This window comes from Protopterus annectens, chromosome 13.part0 (genome assembly GCF_019279795.1).
Source record: "Protopterus annectens isolate FY-2018-M chromosome 13.part0, PAN1.0, whole genome shotgun sequence".
NCBI lineage: Eukaryota > Metazoa > Chordata > Ceratodontiformes > Protopteridae > Protopterus > Protopterus annectens.
The window spans coordinates 454,100,573-454,124,943 of NC_056747.1; positions in this window are offsets into that span (position 1 = coordinate 454,100,573).

Below are 24,371 nucleotides of genomic sequence, written 5' to 3' on the forward strand. Positions count from 1 at the left end.
CCAATATTGCAAGATTTGCAATTTCCATTAGTCAAATGGAGCATGGAAATATGACAACAGACACATAGTCACTCATACGCACACACACACACACACACACACACACACACACACACACACACACATCCCACTTACCTGATTGTACTCACAGATATGCTGATCCATTCAGTCATATATACACACACACATGCACACACACACCTACCTTCCCTACATATCCCCTAACTAACCTCCCTACTTTCACTACTCAGGCAAACACACACACAACTGCTCATCTCTCAATACAGTTGAACAGACCTCCCATCACTACCTATCCACTACTTGTCTGCTGAACTCCCCTTTACTTACCTGTAACATGATCTCACCCACTGGCGGCAATCAGTAAATGTGAGCTTTTGGCTGTGTTCATTAGCACAGCTGGCTGAAGTCCTATGCAGCCGAGTGATTCCGAGAATGTGAAGGCATTTCTGCAGGAAGACACATGGTTAATTTCCATAGGCTGCTTCCCCAGAATTATCATTTGCAGTAGGCTACAGAGACCCCATAGTGGGGCTGCACCACTTCATCAACTGAAGTATATTACTATGGCCATTATTTATACACTTTTCATTCATTTGGTCAAAACCAGACACCAGAGGTGTACAGTCAATAAAGTGGCTGCAGTTGGAGGCCATAGAGGCAGTTTGCAGATGAAACTGACTCCTGCTGTCATTTGCTCACAGTTAAGACGTCATTGACCTAGCTTGGCAGAGCTAATGTATTGTGTTTGAGTAAAACAAACAAATATGTTACTGTGATTACTACAACTATTATTATTTTTATTTGGTTGCAATCAGGCATCTAAGGTGTATATAGCTAATAAAGAAGCTCAAATGAATGGGTACTGATGGAAGTGACTGACCCCGACTGTTTTATCACAGACAAAGCCCGCATAATTCCAATTATTCACACCCATTCAGTTGTTTCTTGCAGCTCCCCTTTTGCTTTGAAGTCTCCGCTAAGTGTCTACTTTGTGTGCAGCTGAATTTGCTAACCTTCCCTACAGGAATCTCTTTAGCCATTATGTTAAACCAGGTAGTACAAAAGCATAGCAATTAGCAATATTGACACACCAAACTTGGTCTAGTTCTATTCCCAACTGAGCTGTTATTTGTGTGGATCTGCGTGTCCTGCCTCTGTCTGTCTAGGTTGTCCTCCCACATCCCCAACGTATGCTGCAGATGAATTGACAATCTTCCAAGCTGCCCATATGTGTTATGTGCAAGTAAGTGTCTGTGTGTCTGTGCATGTGTGCATGTGTAAAGGTGAGGAAAATACCTAAGCATTAATGTCCTATGAACAGAAAGATGGAATATACAGGAAACATATGGCAATTGGTGGCACCCAATGGAAGGAGTGGAAGTTAAGGTGACATCATGGAATGGGAGAATAAACATAAGCAAGATTATGTCTTCTCTTATTAATGTGGGCCTTGGACTCCACCTAATGTATGTTTTTTCTCCTTCCCTGTTTATGATTTTCATGGGAGGAACAGCTGAAGTTTGCTGAGTATCTAGTTTGAGACATTCGGGCTGAAGCCATAGTGTTTGCAGATGAAAATGTCTTCTCTGTCTCAAGTTACTGCAAAACACACACTAAAGGTCAAGGTTTTCAATAAGAAAATAGCTGCTTTCTACAGGTGAGATGAGAAGCAGCTACATCAGGTACATGAGCTCATCTTGGTGTCTTGTTCATAAATTAATATAGAGAGGATCAGGAAACTGACCAGCAGGTAGGTCTGGTTGCAGCAGTACTACAGGTATTCTACCTGACTGTAGTGGTGAAGTTAGATCCACATCATAGGATGATGGTCTTCATTTACAGTCAGCATGTGTCTCCTCCTCACCTATGGTTAGTCAAAAGCTTTGGGTACTAACAAAGGCCGTCATCATGGATGTATGTAGTGAAAATGTGACTCTCTTACAAGACTGTTGGGCCCATTTTACATTAAAGAGTGTGAGGATCTCAAAAAAACAGCCATTGCTGCTCTGGGTTGAGATTGTTGGGACACCCGGTGGGGATGCTATTTGGTATGCTGGGCACAACACACACACACACACACACACACACACACACACACACACACTTTCTCTTACCTACATAGTCCTCCTTCCCCCATTTTTACAATGTTATCAACTGTACACTAAATGCCACACTCACCCAATCCTCTGAAACTTATCAATCATATCCAGCAAAAACTCCCAGTATTCTCTGCCATTCCTATAAAGTCCTCAACATACTTTCCACCTTTATATTTTTTAAACTTTTCCAGCCTCTGTCTTATATTCATTGGTAACACATCTATGACTATCAAATAAAGGTACAGGGGTAGGGAAACCCTTGTCTAGTCCACCTTGCTACCTTCATCTGTCTTGATGCCTCACTATTCGCCAACAGTTCCAAAACTGGGTCAAGGCCATATATAAAGCTTCCACTTGCCTAAAATACTTCACCCCACTCCAATTCTCATTCAGGACCTTATGCACGAACTCCATGTTACTGTGTTAAATGTTCCGTGATATCAGAGTATCACATCTGCACTTTTGAAAACCTCTCCTCCATTTCTGCTGTAAAACCTATGTAGCATGCATTGATTTTCCACAGACAGCATGCCTTTAGGAAAACATATGCATCTCTTCCTGGCTATATCTGCAAAACCTTTTTCTAACCTATTTGCAAAAAGTTTGAGTAGGAACTTTGCATCTAATTTTACAGCAGAAACTGACCTAATCTTATTCCCCACCTTTTTCTTTAGCAACTGCAGTGGTTCTTGTTTAATTTGTTATTCTGTACAATTCCTCCCTTTTTAGTACCTCTTTAAAAATCTTTGCAAGTGCTCCTCAGTCTTTCCCTGATCTCTTTATAAAAATCTGCTAGAAAGATAGTTACACTTCAGCTGTAATCACTTCTCAGTCAGCATACAGCCTCTTCTACTTTTTTTGCCTGAATCATCTCGTCCGTACGCACTTCATTCACCTTCCAGCCATCCCATCAATTATTTCTTCCTAGCTCCTCTATTCCTCATTCCCTCCATCCTACTGTATGGTGACTCATAGAAATTCATCATAACCTTCCTTTCTTCATCCCTGGATTTAGTCTCTCATACTCTAATCACTAACTTTTCCTTTTTCGTCTTGAGTTTGGAATGCAGCATCTTCCCTGCCCACTTCTCCCATACTATGCTCAGTGCTATCATGCATCTTTCTTGTGTGCTTATCTCATTCCTGAACACACTTCTTCTTTTCCCTCCTTTTCTGCAAGTGCTTCAGTTCCTTTTCCAATTTCCTCATCCTGTCTCTATCTCCAACACACTTATGTCACTAATTTCCTCCTTCAAACTACTTTCAATCCATCAGGAGATGGAGATGAACTTCAGACCTTCTGCTTGTATGGCTAATATCTTAAACACTACACCAGAGAATATTCATAACACAAAATGGGAATATTGCTACTTATTAATTTTCATTTCCAGCTTGATACTAATAAATTTATTCAAACCTGAGGGAATGTTAGCTGCCAGCTCAAGTTGCCAGAAAAGTTTCCTCCTATCAAACATTAACTCAACATCCACTCCTGTTTCAGAAGTACTTACACTCTTCATCACATAAAATGCAAATTTCTTAAAATTTGTACATAATGAGGAATGTTTGTATAATGCATTGTGATTATCTTTGCTTTTTATAGCATATACATGGTTTTGTATCCTTCGCTGAAGTTGTTTGCCCATTTTACTAAGATGCATGCAGCAACATAAAACATTCTTGATACCACAATTAAAATGTTTGTCAGCAGTATACATTTTCCCTGTTCTCTCATCACCATAATATGGACTATTAGTAATGAACCAGAAAGTGCCACAAAAAACAGGCATAAGTTCCCTTCTTTTTCTGTGACTCTTTCTCTCACCCTGTGATCATTCATTTTCAATAAACTTAAGTTGTCACCTTTGATGTTATAAAAATAAAGGTTCTCACCAACAGCCATAGAGACAGTTGCATTACTTTTCAGAATCTTCCAATTGTTTCCTATAATGCTTTTAATAACAAAACTATCTACACTAAATTGTATCCCCATGACTAGGGACCAGACTTGTTTATGGTCATCAGAGTAACGTGTCTATATTACACCATTGAATGCTTAAAAAGCAAACGATGATTAATCGACCCCATGTAAACGAAAGCTTACAATGTCGAAACCTCATAACAGCGATTTTTTTTCTAAGGGGAAAAAAATCGCTGTTCCAAAAAAAAAAAAAAAAAAACTTTAAAACATTACATAAAGTGGCCCCCACACCCCTCTACTTGAATATACCAACTCCGAGATCGCACTACAGTGCCAAAAATGAGAAGTAACGGAAGCTGCCAAGCAAATTCTTTCCCAGGGAAAAAATTCACTTAAAGGCCGCTTAGCTATTTTGCCCTTTCATTCTTTTACGTTTGATCAAGACGCATTCAACAGAATGCTTCTTCGATCATGTAATAGGACCCCAGAGTAACTAAGCATCAGCAAGTTGTTTCCCTTTCATTGTATTCCCTTTTAACTTAACCCCCTAATAATGGGTTTGAATTTCCCTGCCTTTCACTTGCTCTTCATTAACTTTCACCTCACAGTAATCTGTCTGTTTAAACATGTTTTACATTCTCTTATCTTTTGTTCAAAATCTGTTTCTTGGCAGGTTAGACATGAGACCCCAAACATCTGGCTTCTAACTATGTTCAGTTTTAGGCCCTCTGACTGTGCACTGCTGTAGAGAACACAGGAATTCCCACTTGCTTGCTTTTTTGTAAATCCTTGTGCCTACGTTATCCCTATGTTAAGTATCCTGAAAATTCTATGTCCAAAAACTCTTCCTGTGAATAGTGTGATGTAAACTGTGCAGACTGAATGGTTCAATTTACATAATTTAGAAAAATCACCCAGCGTCTGTAAACTCCCTGACCACAAAAAAGAAATAAATCATCACTTTATCACCAGTAGCCAGTAATGTACTGCATAAAAGTTGACTGATATACAAAATAATCTTCCCATCTGGCCTTAAAAAGATTTGCATAACTAGGAGCCATAACGGCCCCCCATAGCAGCACCAATAACCAGGTATTTCAACTTTTTCTTGCATAAAAGAAATTACTCATGCTATTCTTATGTCTTCTGGAATAACCGAGTACAAGGCTTGCACATCCAAAGTAACTAATGACGTTTTCTATAAAACTGCAAGATCTTTTAATTTGTAAACAAAATCAAATGCATCTTTTATATAAGAAGGTACATATTTCATGAAGAGGCTCAACATTTTGTCTGCCAGAATGGCCAAAGCTTCGGTTTTTGACCTTCCAGCTGAATGAAGGTCTATTTCATGTTTACGTACCTTGGGAATACCAAAAATACAGGAATTACTGGCTTTGAAACCAAATATGTATTGAACATTCCTTGTGAAAGAAAACATTTGGTTAGCAACTCTAGCAACATCTCATCAAGTTTTGGGGTATGTGCCATTAATATCACTCATCACTAGGTTATAACAGCTAACATCAGATAATATCAACTGCATTTCTGCACATATCTCTACATGTCCATCACTATGAGGGCACTGCCCTTATCAACTTTCATAGAGCATTTGAGTTTATTCAAAGTGTCTCTTTCAAAAGGTTCTAAATTAAAATAGCATTTCTGTGCAGGCTGATTTAAACAATCTCAGTTCCCTTTTAAATACTGCTTCAAATGTGGTATCAGTAAAGTGCAAGACAGGATTAAAGTTATTGGGTTTACTTGGGACTGCAAGGCTAATGTTCTTTGTTCTCAGTTCTATTGCAGCAAGAACTTACTAATTTGTCTGTCTCACAAATGTTTTTAATGAAATAAAAGTATCTACCACCCTGGCCCTTCAGATGGGGCTAAAATACGAGACTGAAATAACAATATTTCCATTCTGTGTTGTGAATATTCTCTGGTGTAGGGGTTAAAAAGTTAGCCTTGCAAGCAGAAGCTCTGAAGTTTAATTCCTGCTATTAACTTGAACTTTGCTGCTATTTTATTTTACATGAATTTTTATAGATATATATTAATGTACTAAGCTATAGGAAATAAAGTGCTTATGAGCTGGAATGTGTGTTGATTGGTGTAAACTGAAAATGTGGTATTTTGCAACAAACTTTATTTAACCTTACTTGTGTTTTAAATGTTTCTTAGTCTGATTAAGTCCATAGTGCTAACTAATAAATCATCTTTTTGCAGTTATCTGCTGGAGTGGACTCTCTGGTTATTTGATACTAAAGTACTTGCAGTCAACAGGATATTTTTGGAAATGTGGTTTTGTTTTTGTGTGTGTGTGTGTGTGTGTGTGTGTGTGTGTGTGTGTGTGTGTGTGTGTGTGTGTTTGAATATATATATATATATATATATATATATATATATATATATATATATATATATATATATATATATATATATATATATATATATATATATATATAATCGCACGCATACCCACTATTACTGCTCTACCCATCTCTTTCCAACTGCAGACGCCATATTTGCACCTTTTAAATAGCTCATCCAGCCCTCCATTTTTAACTAGATTAAGGTTTTCATCCACTACATTATACTTCACTTCTTAGTCTTACTTCTACTGCCATATCCTCCCTTATAACTCTCAGCACTTCCCAGATTCACATCTTATAAACTGCTACTGTCACATCCCTCTTTGCCCTTATCTTTGCATAATTTCCTTTCACCACTCTGTAGATACTCCCCTTTACCTTTGTAAAACCCCAGCTCTTAACTTTAATCTTCTGTACCACTATAGACTTAGTCCCTCCATTCTGAGTCTTTTAACTCTCTTCCAAAGTTTCCTGTTCCCCCAGCATTCTGTGTTACTTACATAATCCTATTTTTTTCTCTTTGGTCTAATCTCACACTCTGATCTTTCAGTTTCTCTTTTATCCCCATGTGATGATGTGAGGTATTGCCAGCAATGCCAGGAGAAGTAGAGCAGTGGATGTGTAACATATGCCAGCATAGCTAGCTGAAGGTTTGTAAAGAATTCTGTTATATGTATATCAAACTGATTTGTACAGGTGCTTGTGTTTTACAATGTATTTGTAAAGCTGCTTGTGTTAAAAATGTACTAACAGTGGGACCTGCTGGACAGAAAAGAAATACACCTGTATGTCAGACTGTATTGTAACTGTTGAATATATTGTAACAGAGGATACTGAAAGAGTAGTGTGGAAATCGGAAGTCAGGTGACTAGATGTATGTGATGTCATTCTGTGACCCAGCATTAAAATGATGTTTTAATACTAGTTGAGACAAAAGTCTACGGGCACTCTGTTTGTGAAACCTGACAAAGAAGGAACACTCATCCACTTCATCTTGCCTTCCTCTAGTAAGTGAACTAGGAGACAGTAATTCTTTAGATCAGTCAGAAAAATATAGTGAGATTAGTTAAGTATGTTTTTTCTGTATGAACCTTTCCATCTGGGTTATTTTTAATATTTCCTGTGATTGAAACTCTGGTGTTTATTGTAAACAGATATTTAGTATTTTCATGTTCTTTTATTATTTATTATTAAATATATTTAAACTTTTCATTGTGGCTGGTCTTTTACAGAATATTTTAACCATTGAGAGTACTTATATTTATTTGGTGACACTGTGGCCACTCCTGAAAGCCTTGCTGCATTGGTCAAACACTACCATTTGTATTAGTATTAATTTTACTCAGTATAATTGGGTACCCTTGTAAAAGCCTTAGAGTAGCTGGCTTTGGAGTTTTCTGGTGGCAGTATCTACCTTATAGTCTGGGCAGAGGGGGCATAGCTGGTAAATCTGTGCCAGCTTTTCCCAGGTGTGTGTGTTTGAGAAAATGAAATCTCAGAGTGTGTGTGTCAGCTATTTGGAGCAGGGACACAAAGCACTGGTTTCACAGAAAAGGTGGTGGAGGACTTGGCTTGGAATACTCAGCTAAGGACTCAGCTCTACAGCTGTGGTCAGTGGGGAGTCTTGGGAGTGTGTTCCCTGTGTGCTCTTAAGGGAAATTATTCTTGATGCAGAGAGCTGCATCTAAAAATACTGCATATATCTAATTTTGTTCCAAGTGAGCGTCCCTCACTAGTGTCTGTAGTGAGAATTGGGACTCCTTGATCAGTGGCCCAGAGGAGGGACATCACACCCTCCACTGTCAACATCCTACACCCCTTTTATTACTAATCACTTCTCCCCTCCCCTTTTACATCTTCTACCTACTGTCATAATTAAGTCATCTGGTGCCCTGGGCAGCTCCTTAAACTGGTACCGCTCTTAACCAAAAGTCGAGGTAAAAAAAAAGATTCTTCTAACTGCAGGAAGCGCCTTGTGCACCTTACTATAGTTGCTATCACTCTGAGCTCCTGAGTGCAAATGCAGTATCAAAATTACCTTAAGAAGACATCACCCAGAGCATCTTAAATACCAGTACTACACTCTCACTTCATCAGCAACTGCTGTTCCACACACCCCTAACAGATTGTGCCTGAGGCAGTTGCCCCCTTTGCCCAGCCCTACTTATGGCTCTGCTTCCATCCATTTCAACTTCTGTATCCCCAACTCTCCCATTCCAACTCCAGACATAATAGTCACAAGTTACATTCACCCCATAATCCTTCTGCAGTCCCCAGTAATCTGTCACACCAACAGTACTTCTCTTTTCCCAAACTGTAGACTATATTCTGTCATTCTTCTGGCATTCATGTTCTCATAATCTCTTTCATTTTACACTTTCCTTCTTTCTGTTGTTCTCTGATCTTCAGGCCCTTGTAAGTCATCATCTTCAGCATTCATACCCCTTCTCAAATCGCTCTTGATCCCCTCCTGTGTCACTTCAGTAATTTTGCATATTTATCTTCATATTTGTGTAGCCAGTAATCTCACTCACCACTGCCTCTCCTCACACTTCTCCTAATTGCTTGTCTCTAATAAAGGGACATTTACAAGTGACATGCATGCTATTAAACATTCATATTACAAACAATTTAGGACCAATTATCAGCTTTGCAAATATTGGTCTAGACTTATTATTTCTCAACATAACCCTCATCTGTATTGTCAGCATATGTCCCCCTGTTAGTGTCTTCTTGCTGGACATATATCAAAAATGCCATCATGAGAACCAGCATCATGTGCTATTAAAGTTTTGTCATTCTTAATCATGAGCACTAGCTATGTATAAAAAAATAATAATTTTTATATTATTATTATTATTCCACCCTACACAACATTCATAACATCATCTGATGTATTTCAAATGCATCCCCAGATGACCAGACTTTGGACAGGACTTAATTATTCTGCCCTTCTCCTCCCTGCAGTTCACATTCTGCAATTTTTTTTCCAGCCTTCAGATTATTGTTCCTGGAATTTTTTCTTTGAAATTTTTGTTCCATGTACATCACTTGCAGTGCTAGATGGAGTTTATTTCAAGTGCATCATATGACTTCCTTTTCAGCTACAGCCAACTCTTCTTACTGAAATCATTTCTCCACATTGATTAATTAAGTTCTATTCGCACTCAAACTTTTTTATTATATCATGAATATAAGTTTCTGTTATATAATCCACACTTCTACATCATCTTCTTTCAGCTGTTCCCATTAGGGTTTGCCACAGTGGATCATCTGTTTCCATTTCTTCCTGTCCTCTGCATCTTGCTCTATCACACCAACCACCTGCATGTCCTCTCTCACCACATCCATAAACCTTATCTTAGGCCTTCCTCTTTTCCTGTTACCTGGTAGCTTCATCCTTAGCATCTTTTTCCCAATATACTCAGCATCCCTCCTCAGCACATGTCCAAACCAACATAATCTTGCCTCTCTGGCTTTGTCTCCAAACCTTCCAACCTGGGCTGACCCTCTAATATACTTATTCCTAATACTGTCCACCCTCGTCACACCCAGTGCAAATCTTAACATCTTTAACTCTGCCACATCTAGCTCTAACTCTTGCCTTTTTGTCAATGCCACTGTCTCCAACCCATATAACATAGCTGGTCTCACTACCCTCTTGTAGACCTTCCCTTTCACTCTTACAGCTACTCGTCTGTCACAAATCATTCCTGACACTCTTCTCCACCCACTCCATCCTGCCTGTACTCTCTTTTTCACCTCGCTTTCACACTCACCATTACCCTGAACCACTGATCCCAAGTATTTAAACTCACCCACCTTCGCCACCTCTACTCCTTGCATCCTCACCATTCCTCTAGCCACCCTCTCATTCACACACACATATATTCTGTCTTAGTCTTGCTGACTTTCTTTCCTCTTTTCTCTAGAGCATATTTCCATCTCTCCAGGGTCTCCTCCACCTGTTCTCTACTCTCACTACAGATCACAATGTCATCTGCAAACATCATAGTCCACGGGGACTCCTGTCTGATCTCATCTGTCAATCTGTCCATCACCATTGCAAATAAGAAAGGGCTTAGAGCTGATCCTTGATGTAATCCCACCTCCACCTTAAATGCATCCATTACTTCCACCGCAGACCTCACCACTGTTACACTACCCTCGTACATATCCTGTACCACTCTTACATACTTCTCTGACACTCCCGACTTCCTCCTACAATACCACAGTCCTCTCTAGGCACCCTGTCATATGATTTCTCTAAGTCTACAAAAACACAATGCAACTCCTCCTGACCTTCTCTGTACTTCTCCATCAACACTCTCAGAGCAAACATAACATCTGTAGGGCTCTTTCCTGGCATGAAACCATACTGCTGATCACTAATCATCACGTCCCTTCTTAACCTAGCTTCCATTACTCTTTCCCATAACTTCATGCTGTGACTGATCAATTTAATCCCTCTGTAGTTACTACAGGTCTGCACATCACCCTTATTCTTAAAAATCGATACCAAAACATTTTTTCTCCATTCCTCAGGTATCCTCTCACTTCCCGAGATTTCATTAAACAATCTGGTTAAAAACTCTACTGCCATTTCACCTAACACCTCCATGCTTCCACAGGCATTTCATCTGGACCAACAGCCTTTCCATTCTTCATCCTCTTCATAGCTATCCATCTTTCTTATTTCTCTGCATCCTTTCTGCTTATATTCCCCATCTATTTAGAATATTCCTAGCTCTTTAAATGTTTGGACTAATGTTACTGTGCCTTCTTCACACTTCTTCCCCTTTTATCCTTATAAGTTATATGTTTTTTCTATTTCCAAGACTGTTCACTTACCTCTTTCTTCAAAACCCATCATCAGTTTTGAGTTATCTGATGTCTAGCCCTCCATTCATGTCCCACATGCATTACCTCAAAACTTTCCTCCTTATTTTGGCCTCCTCTATGTATTTTCATCTCTTTTCATATCACTTGAAACTTCCATGTGCTTTAAAGGGCTGTTGAGTGCCAAGACGTTAGAAATCTCACTGATAAATGAAGCCTGTATTGACTTCTGGTTTTGTTTTTATGGCTTATGCACTTGTAATTTAACTGCTTTTATGTTAGTTGCAAATGTCTTTGTTAAGCACGACAAATTCAGTATACAGTACATGCTGAATGAAGCAGAAATAATTCAGAATCTTTATCAGTTTGCAATAGCAGAGGGTAATCTACCTCTCTGACGTATCAATCTCATTTCACTCCATAATCACCTCAACATTGAGAGCACTATTCCATGGGCAATAAACAACAAAATCTAAATAAAGAACTCTTAAAAATGACATAAAAATCCTTATCTCCACATCCCTGAAACCACCAAATGGACACTGTCCAACCTGATCCAAGTCCTACCAATAGTTATTTATTCGACGTAAGTGAACTGCCTCCCTTTTACTTATCTATTTCATCAAATGAAGTACATGCATGAAAAGAAAATATTGATATTCATAAATCAGTAAAACACTCAGTGCTTCATCTAAGAATAGCTTCGACCACAAATGCAAACTACGCCAGATTTGTAATCTCCTTTGCTTTTACCCTGGGCATAATTCCGTATAGCTGGAAATATGCAGCTACCATTCCAGCCCCCCAATACCAAAAACCTCAACACCGCTTCAAACTTTAAACCATTTGCAATACTTTCTCCCCTAGCAGACTATAGGGTAACTAACTACATTTATGAAGCAGTGAAAAAAAGGTAAACTTACTGAAGCCTCAGTCACCAACTTATAGCTGCATTTCAGTCTGTGAACCACAAACTCTTAACTTGAAGCCTTTAGGTTCTCACTGGATTTACCTTATTTAAATTTTACTCTGTATACTGATTATATCATTGATTTCACTTCAAATGAGTACATTTCTAAACTACAACAAAACCTAGAAAAAGGACTTCAGGACTAGTTAGATAATTGGACAGGCATGGTCATTAATTGCAAAAGAACAATAGCAATATAATTCATCTTTCATCACAAATGTACAAACAATCCGGCTGTATTAATTGCAATCCTTCAGGGAATACCACTTCCTGCAGTAACACAGTGAAGATACTAGATATTGTCTTGGATCAACGACTTACATTCACATCACACACACACACACTAGCTGCATTACAAGTCTTGCTCTTACTAAGCTTGGAGTGGTCTACAAATACACTAATCTACTGCCCCAGGAAGCAAGGAAGACATTAGCAGTTCAAATGTTAATGTCAAAAAATCTGAATACTGTTTACCAGTATTTGCCATGTACTCAGCACAAAACACTTGCACTCTGCTAGTAACAGTGAATAACCGCAGCAGATTAATTTTCCTTGGCAGCCCAGAGAACATCATTGCATCACAAAAAGTAAGGCCAAGTGGTTACTTGTTACAACAAGAGCCGAGCTTCTGCTAAACTATACGAAACACAAGCTATTGACTTGCTATCGTTATCCACCCCTAGCAGCAAAACTTAAGCAGAAGAAAATTATTTATCCACCGTGCTCAAATGGATGTATTGCCATCACACTTTTAAGGCCCTCTTTCAGCAAAGTTATAAAGAGAAAAAGTTTTTTTTCTAAGATTGTTCCTGCAACAAAGAAATTATTGTTGCAGCTGATCCAAGAATTCAGCAATTTCACTAAATTCTAATGCACTAATACAATAAGTTGATGCATATATGTGCTCCTTTTTTGGTACAGGCTACTATATACTTAACTATACAGCTTCAAACTTTCCAATGGGATGTAGCCTTTAAATACAAGCTTTCTGTACAAAAGCAAATTCTGTAAATTACCATAGGTTCATTGGTAGGTACTGGGCTATTGGCCCTAGGGCCTATATAAGCCTAGCCAAAAAGGTACCCTGGCTTTCGCCACCCAAGAAAATTATTTTCCTGTGCCCCTGTTGAGCAGAGCCACAGAAGTGATCCCTGGGGTGAATTTCCTATTTCCCATCCAATCATCAAGATTTTCTTGAAGAGTGCTAATGAGGAGCTCTGTTTGACATAGATTGGTAGTCTGTTCCAGAGTATGGGGACAGGAATATATCCCTCCAGCATGTTCTGTTTATTGTGGTGACAAAGTTTAGGTCCCTACAGCGTGTAGCTCAGAGGGATTGGGATTTCTTTAAGTGGAGCATGTCCAACAGCTCTGGATTTGACATAGTTTTGTATGTTAGGCAGAGATCGCCTCTGAGTAGGTGATATGTGATGGAGTAAAGCTGGATTTTTTGAGACGGTCTGCATAGGGCATCATTGTGAGGTATTTCTGTAGCCTCTCCAGTTGTTGTAGATGTCTTGTGAGGTACATACCAAAAGGGGTGCTGTACTCTATAATGGGTCTAATGAGTGACGTGTAGAGGGGAACAATGATCTCTTTGTTTTCTGGATGAGAAACCTTTTGTGATGAGGTGTGCCACATAGAAGGATTTCCTGACCACTGTGGCAATGTGATTATCAAAGGAGAGACTACTGTCCACCTGTGTCCCAAGGTCTCATATCACACTTTCGGTGTTAAGTAGACTACCACCTATGTGGTAGTTCATGGTTAAAGAGTTTTTACCAAAGGGGATGACAATGCCCTTTTTGGCATTGAACTTCAGGCCATGGCTTTGATACCAGGTATCTGTCTCAGTGAGGCCCTTTTGTAGGATGTCCACATCTTTTGGAGTTTTGATTATGGCTCCCAGTTTGCAGTCATCTGCAAACTTTGTAAGCCAAAGACCTTCTGTGTTAGCCTGTACTTCAGAGAAGTAGTTACCAAACAGGAGAGGACCCAGGACTGAACCCTGTGGTACTCCACTTGTCACTGGTCTGCAGGAAGTGGAGTCTGCTACTTTCACAGTGTGGGTTCTGTCCGTGAGCCAGTTGGCAATCCATCTTGTGACATAGGGATTTATACCTAGTTTAGTAAGTTTATCTATAATCCCAGAGTGGGGGGATGGTGTCGAAAGCCTTGGTGAGATCTTGATAGGCTGTGTGAACCACCTTACCCTCAACTATGGCTTTGGTGACTGCTTCAAAGAAGTCTATCAGGTTTAGGAGACATGATCTGCATTTTGTACTACCTACCAGTACTAACATCCAAAACAGAATGCTTGTACTACAGCACTGCAAAGTCAATTCCTTAAAGTTTTGATCCAAACCTCTGATTAAGTTTTCCTACTGCTCTGTTTAATCATTATATTTCACTTACTCCTTATCTGATGTTCTTTTCTGTTGATTGTTTACAACCAAACAATATCTATTTAAATTTTGTACTGTTATAGAAACTTTGTTCTGTACCTTCTCACATAATATACTATATACTTCCTTGATTTATATTTTGTATTCATAGGTGATTATTAATCCAACACCCCTAGGGGGCCTTTTTAAGCCTAGCCATTCTTCACAAATGTACCAAACAACCTGTACCAACAGCAACAGCCCCTAAGGCAAGACAATGTACCTAACACTTTAGTCATAGGTGACTCTATAGTCCGGCACACTGATGTCCCTCTCACCAGGTTGAATAAGGAGAAAATTACAGTCAGCTGCCTGTCGGGTGCCAGGATCCGCCACATAACGCATGCACTCAAGTCACTCCACAACAAGTACAAATATGACTCTGTCATTGTCCATGTTGGAGTGAATGACTTGAGACGTACCTCCCTGGACTACATGAAAAGAGACATGGAAGAGCTCTCGGATCATGTGGCCCAGGCAGGTATGACCCTAGCCCTGAGTAGCATCCTGCCTTCGCCCAGAATGATACCACAATATAAGGATAAAATGATTGACTTCAACAATTGGCTAAGCTTATGGTGTCATTCAAAGGGGATCCAGTATCTGTCTGCCTGGGACGACATGATTGACAGACCACGATGCTTTGCCAGAGATGGTCTGCACCTGTCACCCCTGGGATTCAGGTTACTGGCTTAGGCTCTTGCCACCCCTATAGTGCCTTTTTTAGGCAAACTTCAAAGGACAAAACCACCACCGTAACAGGTACAAGCATACAAAATCTGAAGGTAATGCTACTCAATGCTAGAAGTCTAAACCTCAAAATGCACTCTCTCGAGGCACTCCTAAAAATGGAGAACATCGATATCTGTAAGGCTATGATTAAACATGACACTTAGGTGAGGTGCCAGTTCATATTGTCTGAGACCTGGTTCAAGGCTCCAGAGAGCACCCCTGCAATACCAGGCTACAACTCTTACCACACTTTTCGGCCACCAAACCAGGACCGTAACACTAAAGGTGGAGGAGTGTCAATATTCACCAAGGATATTCACACCACCAGGCTAGTTGGCCAACACAATGTGTCTGAAATTCTCCAAGTGCAACTAACACTAGGTAAGACTGCAATCCAAATTGTAGCTTGCTACAGATCCCCTACCATACCCCAAGATTCTCACTACACCTTTCTAAACATACTGGAAAATATTAAGATAGAACCAAACACCCTAATACTGGGTGATTTTAACTACCCTGCCATTAACTGGGAAAACTACTCATGTCCCAACACCTTTGCGCAACGGTTCTTGGAATTCATAAATTCCAACGCCCTGGATCAACTAATCCATAGTCCCACCAGGGGCTCCAATATCCTAGACCTGGTCATTACCAACATGGGAAATCAATGCTCCATACCTATGGTCACCCCCTCGTTAGTCAGGTCTGACCATAAGCTAATCACCCTTAACATCCACATCCCACCCCCACCCCCCAGTAAAGAAACCACCATAAAAAACTTCTCCAAAGCCAACTTCATGCTACTCAAGTCAGAAGTGACAAACTTCATGACACCCATGCAGACGGGAACTGAAAGTTCAACTGCTGAATCCTAAACTAAGGCACTGTACGAGTACATCCACTCATGCATGAATCGTGCCATCCCAAATAGAACCAAAATGCTCTCATCCAAAAAAAGGAAGCCAATCTGCTGGTTCCCTGCCATAAACAAACTTTACAACAAAAGGAAGAAACTTTTTCAGAAAAGAGGAAAATCCCAGGATGCAAAAAACTCCCTTACTAGCCTCAGTAAGAAACTGAGATGCCTCATAAAATCCTCCAAAGCTAGTTACGAAAATAAAATTGCCAAAGATTCCAAAGACAATCACAAAGCATTCTATAACTATGTCAAGAATCTAAATGGCAATGCTCAGATCTGCTCTGAGCTAAAACAGAATGGCATTAAATATACTGATCTGAAGGATATTGCCAATATCCTGGCAGATCGATTCAGTGCCAACTTCACCCCCTCTCACCCCTAAATGGCCCATCTCAATACCGGAAGATTGCCAAATTCCAGTAATAACGGTCACACAGGTACAAAACGCACTCTCTAAAGCCAAGAATACAGCATCCATGGGACCAGATGACATCCCGGGCTGTGTACTACATGAACTACAATATGAACTGGCACCTCACCTAAGTGTCATGTTTAATCATAGCCTCACCTCAGGTTTTGTGCCCACTGAGTGGCGCAGAGCTACAGTTATCCCAATCCACAAGGGGGATCCACTTTGGATCCCAGAAACTACCGTCCCATCAGTCTGACAAGCCTTATCTGCAAGGCCATGGAGCGTATTATCATGGAACTTATAAACAAAGACATTGGCAACCTTCAAACACTGGACCCCACCCAGTTTGGGTTTGTGAAGGGCCGATCTTGTCTCCTGAACCTGATTGACTTCTTTGCATCAGTCTCCAGAGCCATGGACAAGGGCAAGATGGTCCACACAGCCTATCTAGACCTTGCCAAGGCCTTTGACACCATCCCCCACTCTGGAATCATAGATAAACTTACTAAGTTGGGCATTAATCCCTATGTCACCCAATGGGTTGCTAAATGGCTTACTGATAGAACCCACACTGTAAAAGTAGCCGACTCCAAATCCAGCTCCAGACAAGTGACAAGTGGAGTACCTCAGGGTTCAATCCTGGGGACGCTCTTGTTTGGCATCTACTTCTCTGAAGTACAGGTCAACACTAAGGGACTCTGGCTAACAAAGTTTGCGGATGACTGCAAACTGGGAGCCATTATTGAATGACCAAATGATGTGGATACTCTACAAAAGGACCTTACAGAAACAGATGCATGGTGCCAGAGCCATGGGCTCAAGCCCAATGCCAAGAAATGTATTGTTATCCCCTTTGGGAAAAAACATGTATCCATGAATTACCATATAGGTGGCAGTACACTAAACACAGAAAGTGTGATAAGAGACTTAGGTACACAGGTGGACAGTGGTCTCACCTTCGATAACCACATTGCCACAACAGTCAGGAAATCCTTCTATGTGGCACACCTCATCACGAAGGGCTTTTCATCCGGTAAAAGGAGGGAGGTCATTGTCCCACTGTACTCATCCCTCATTAGACCCATTATAGAATACAACGCCCCATTTGGTATGTACCTCTCAAGACATCTGCAACAACTGGAAAGGCCTCAGAAATACCTCACTAAAAGAATCACAGGCCTAAAGCAGATGCCCTACACTGACCGCCTTAAAAACTCCAGCTATACTCTGTCGCATATCGTCTACTCAGAGGCGATCTCTGCTTAACATACAAGGCCATGTCAAACCCAGAGCTGTTGGACATGCTACACTTAAAGAAATCCCAATCCCTCAGAGCTACACGCTCCAGGGATCTAAACCTTGTCATCACAATAAACAAAACATGCTGGAGGGATAGGTTCCTGACCCAGAGACACCCCAGACTCTGGAATAGATTGCCCATACATGTCAAGCAGAGTGCCTCTTTGGACCTCTTCAAGAGGAACCTTGACGATTGGATGGGAGAAAGGAAATTCACCCCAGGGATCACGTCAGTCACCCTGCTAGACATGGGTCCAGGAAAGTAAATAATGTGGGAAGAAATAGCCAGGGAATTGTTATGGCTAGGCTTGTATAGGCCCTAGGGCTGATAGCCTAGTACCATCCTATGAACCTTTCATACCCTAGGGTTAGTTTAAGGGGTATATGTAGGCTTAATCATGTGTGGATTTCACAAAAATGAATATAGGGAGTAAACAACATGTCCTGTGCTGACCGCCTCAAAGCCCACTCTCTGTACTCATTCCATTAGAGACATAGGTGCCTGACTAATGGCAAATTTCCAATTCCTCATCCACTCTTCCAAGTTACACTTGAATTGGTTTAGGGAAGAACTCTGCTATACCTGGATTGGAAGCCTTTTTTTGAGAAGGGGTAGTCTTTGAGAAACATACCTGGCCCACCTGCATGTCATATTTATGTTGCAGACAAGGTTTAGGTCCCTAGATCAGGTAACTCTCATGCTATTTGTTTTGTGGATGTGCAACAGGTCCATCAGAATGGGATCAGAGAATGCATTGTGGGCCACGCACAGATCACATTTCTGTAGTCTGTAGGAGACTAAGTACATGGATAGGGCTTTGAGGAGTTCAGCATAGGACACGTTGTTTACACCTTGTATCCTTTTTATGAGGAACTTCTCTGGACACTTGGCATTGTACTCCATGATTGTTCTGGTGAGGGCCAAGTACAGTGGAACAGTGACATCTGTGGATCTAGATGCCATAGCCTTGCTTATGAATTTCACAACATAGAATGGTTTCCTTACTATCACAGACACATAATGGACAAAGGCCAGGTTACTGTCTACATGTATTCCCAAATCCCTGACCACTGGATCTACTTTAAGAAGTGTATTATCAATGTGGCAGTTTCCAGGGGTAGACATCTTTTCAATGGATACTGTTATGTATTTCTTGGCATTGAGTTTTAGATAGTGGCTCTGGCACCAGTTATGTGTCTGTCAGGCCTTTATGGAGGGTATTTGTGTCTTTGTGGAATTCTGTCACTCCACCTACTTTGTTATCATCTACAAACGGGACAGCCAAAGGCTCTTATGTTGACATTGACTTCAGAGAAATGGATGTTAAAGAGTGACCCCAGCATCAAGCCTTGAGGGACTCAGATAGTGACTAGCTATTTGTGGAGGTAGATTCCCCTAGCCCAACTTCTTTGGGTCCTATCTTTGAGCCAGCTGACATGGATTTTTACCTAATTTTGTGAGATTGTCTGCAATGTCCAAATGAGATATTATGTTCAATGTTTTGGCTAGATCAACATATAGGCAGTATGAACCATTTTGCCCTCAGCCATTGCTTTGGCGACCTTCTTGAAGAAACCCACCATGTTGAGTAGGCATGACCTGCCCTTGACAAAATCAGACTTGCTAGATACACAGTGTATGAAGGTTTCCTATGTCATTGTTTATCATTTGCATGATAATTCTTTCCATGGCTATACATACAAGAAGAGTCAGACCTATGGTCTGTAGTTACCCATATCTGTATATGGCTCACCCTTGTGCAAAGGGACAATATCAAACTCCTCCATTCACTTGGCATGAAACCTGTTGGGAGGCTACAGGTAAACAGTGATTCTAGTAGTCCTGATAGGTTGTGTTTCATGCTATTAAAGAGGCATCCTGGGATATTAGGCCCCACTGATGCAGTGTATTTTGCCTTGGAGAGTGCATCGAGAACCTGTTCCCTAGTGATAGCTGGGGGACATATGGTTTAGAATATTTCCTGAGGGGTGTCTGGCAGCGAGGTTGCAGGGTTAAAATTGCACCTAAATTTGTCAGCTAGTAGATTTGCTATGTCTTCTGGCTCTGTATAGGTGTCTCCATCTACAGTTAGTTTGGTACAGTTTTCTCTATTGCCTTTGAGGTTGCAGAGATAACTGAAGACTGGCTTGTGATTGTCTTTGGCCTGGGAGGCTATTCTTACCTCGGATTTGGCTTTGGTAGACTTGATTATCTCCCTAAGTTGCTTGTTTAGATTGATGAGGGTGTTTTTACCTTGCAGGGCATAGTACTCCCTAATTTTTATCTGATTTTCTTCCTTTTATTATACATCCTATTGAAGTTAAAATTCAGCCAGAGTGGCATAACTCCCAACTGTCCAGATTTTTGTCTCATATTTTTGGTCCATTTTTCATAAAATTGTGGTTTTCTGGCAAATTAGTGGCAAATCATTAGACTGAAGTTAGAAAATGACAGACATCTAAGTTTCAGACTTCATACCCCTCAGAAAATTCATGTTAATGCAAAGCCTGTTATTCTATCAACTTTCTAAGTTTGTAAGAGTAATATTTTAAAAGTGTCCCTATTTTTGTGCCTTTGCCCCACTTCTGTTTATGGTTTTGTAAAGATGTCTTGCTCTAAGAGGTTGAGAGGTATGCAGAGTGACTTTTTTTAATTTGTCCTCTGCTTACTCCAGGTAGCTATATCTGTCTCTCTGCTGACATTAACATGATTGAACAAGATTTTCATAAACAATTCTGCATAAGTAAAGGTGGTCTCAGTTGCCTATTTTGCCTGGGTTGTGGCTGAAAAGGCTCTGTAGCTCAGACTACCAATCCATTTAACAAAGTGAATAAATAAAATAAAATAATAAACATGTCTAAAAATACTGAGCAAACCAGCAATAATAAACAGAGCTGTCTCTTTAAAGAAAGGTGGAGGGGTCAGTGTGCCATGCATTAACTATTTAACAGGCCTACACACTTCTTTCAGGCCCAAAAGATATTGTCCTATCCCCGTGCAGGGAACTACCTGGTGAAAAAGAGAGAGGAGGAATAGGAAGTCTTCACCATCATGCTTTCTAACAATACCAAAGATTTGTCAGTGGTTAGTTCTAAAACTAGAACTATGTTACACAACCAAAAAATTGGCTGGATGAGTCCGACAATAACAATCCACCCAAGACTGTCATTTAGTGTTTACTCACCTCTTCTTCTCCACCCTGTTCATAAAAGACTTCAACTTATTCCTAATCTTTCATAAGGTTTGAAGATCTCCTCCAACTGAAAGATGTAGGCTTTTCTGTTTTTCTAACTATGGCTTTTTTTTGGACATCAACAGAAATGCAAAGAGCAATCATAACTGCTTCACCTGCCCTCACTTATCATAAGGGTCTAACAATAACAGATCTGTATTCCAAACTGATTTGGTCAAAAGCCCAGATAAAATTTTCCCACCTCCTCAGGAAAATCCTACAGCTCCGCATAACCAAAAAAATATGCCATCAATCACCACCCACTTAATCAAACATATCCCCAAAACCTCAAGGGGACTGCAGTGCACATACTTTCAGATAGACTCGACTTGGAACACACCAAAAAAAAAAAAATGACAGATGCATTGCCAAACAAAATATCTGTACAAGTGCACCGGCTGAACATATTGGGCAGCTATAAATACTTTTTTGTGCTACCCATCCCAAAATTCTGACACACAACAGCTCCTCCCACTTGACCAAACTGGCAGCATGAGGTCCTCAAGTGAGTCCACTAAAGCACTGTTAGCCATAGAGAGTATTTCTTCAGTCAGGCCTCCGCTCTTACTTTAACCTACAGCTGTAAGCTGGGTGTCATAATCCCATCCTCAACTCAAAACCAGTTTAATTCTTCATCAGTTCAGTCCCCTTTCTGCCCTCATCAGATACACCCAGTCCATCCTTCCTTGTAGGAACTCTTCCATCCCCCAGAAACTCAACCAAAGGTTGCTGTCCTGTAACAATCCAACAAGACCATATTGTTCCTTTAAGGCTTGATAGTACAGCCCAGGGAAAAGACAACAAATCAGTGTCTATTTACTTGTACACAATACATCAGCTGTGTTACCCACCAAAAATAATTTCTGTGCTCTAAGAATTTCCATGCTATCTTGTAAATCAAAGACAACCAATATGTTGTCTCTCTCACTTCTCCTGGCAGATATCCTAAATGTGAACTGTTAACCCACAAACACCATTGATCATGTAGCATGTATTTTTTATAGCTGACAACATTAGATGTATATCAGCTCATATAAAACCTTAGTATTTTCCACTGTAGTGCCATCATTTTTAAGACTAGTGGTAGGAAAAGATCAAATGGGTAATAGAATCAATGGAATCATTGATGATTTCACTTCCAACACTGGATGGGAAAATTTAAGATTCAGCAATGACATATTTTCCAATATTTCTATTTTCATAACAACTACGTCTCTAAGTAAGGAACTGAGACATCTTTGTGGATTAATGGAAGGTTAAATACCCAGGAATTGCCTCTCTCCTGGCTCCAATGAATCCCAATAAATTGTCATATTTGTAAAGGGATATAACCTCTTTAAAGCACCCAAGCCATGTCTTAAATACCCCAAATCCTTTCAAATACTCTCATGTAAAGAAGTTGCCCAAATTTGCTAAGAAAAAGAAACAGGTGGTTTGCAAAAGTAGGTTACCTGCTGGTGCAGATTCACCATCACCAATTCCCACACTCTGATGAGTTCAGGACCTGGTCTGATGGCTCCATGTACAAAGCAAAAAGTCATCTGTGTCTTGTGCCTCTGGGCAAACCAAACTGCCTCAGCCCCTAGAAAATCTTAACCTGTGCTCTTGCTGCCATATAGAGGTATTCTATATGGAACCTTTACTTTCTTGGGGAAGCAAACAAAAATGTCAAAATTCTCCTTGGCGTTCATACATAAAACCAATAATGACTGTTCCCCTTCTGAAATTTATGGATTAGAAGAGCTTTCTTAATGTTGTCCTTGGTCTGTCTCCCTGTTATAAACCCAAAATGATTCCAGGATTAAAAAAAACTGTCAACTAAGCAGCCAAAACAAAGACATAAATTTCATAGTCAAGATTTAAGAGAGAGATTGGCCTATATGAGGAAATCTGTGTGTGGTCCTTGCTTTCATTGGCTAAAATAACTACAACCTCCCCCATAAATCTGGAAGAAGATCTATGCCTCATAGTCTCCATTACCATTGTCCCATAGGACAGGAAAATTCCATGATCTGGGCACACAACTCCACTGGCAACAAATAATGTCCTGCTACCTACCTTTCTTGGTATAGACCTGCTGCTATTTCTTCCTCCATAAATAGGGCCTTGAGCCCTCCAAGTTAATCATGAAAGGAATGGAAGTCTCAGACTATCCATGAAGGTCCAACTCCATAAGCTCAGATGATTCTTCTGTCCAAACAACTGAATATTTTTACGTATCCTGGCCCACTACACATTGTAATCTGTAATTCTGGCTTTATAATTTATGATGTCTAAGCCTTGTTCCTAAACTTATTTCTTGGCTCAAAATATGAATATGAAGTGTGGCTGTTCTGTTTGCTGATCTCCCCTTCCACTCTTATGTTCTCTCTGGCCCTGTTTCATTTGTTATCCTGATATTGGAACTTCTTAAAACTGATATGGCTCATCTGGAGATCAGCCAGGTCAGGTGCAGTTTCATCCTGTACAAAGACAGCTTTTTCCCCACCATCAAGCTTGTTCTTTATAACAGGTAACTCATAAAAACAGTTTTCTTTTAAGTAGGGCAAAGCAGTTTCCCTTCATCCTTTTCAGCTTTTCTCCTACCAACTTTAGCCCCAGGATTCTGCTTCTGCATGTGTTTAGCTCTCTGTGTAGATATGGCAGATAAAGGTTTCAAGCTCCTTTCAGCTTCCATTCTCTCTCTTTGTTCAATACAACTTTCATCTTTTCCTTTTTGAGCAAACTCTGTTGGTTTCTACACAGACGTCTTTCATAGGTTCATTTGTGATTAATAGGCTAATGGCACTAAGAGGCCTTTTTAAGTCTATCCATCATTTTCCATTTGTAAATGGCAGGATAAACTAGCCAGGGGCATCTAGATGGGTTTAAATGGCAGAGCATTTACAAGCTACCTCTGTCCAACAGGGACATAGATGCCAATCCAAGGTTAACTTTCCAATTCCTCATCCATTGGTCCAGGTAACATTTGAATAGAGACAGGAATGAATGGACTCTGCATCACATGGATGGGAAGCCTGTTCTAGAGCAAAGGCAGTCTCTGAGATGTGTATCTGAACCTCCAACATGTTTTATTTATGTTACAAATTAGGTTTAGGTCCTCCAAT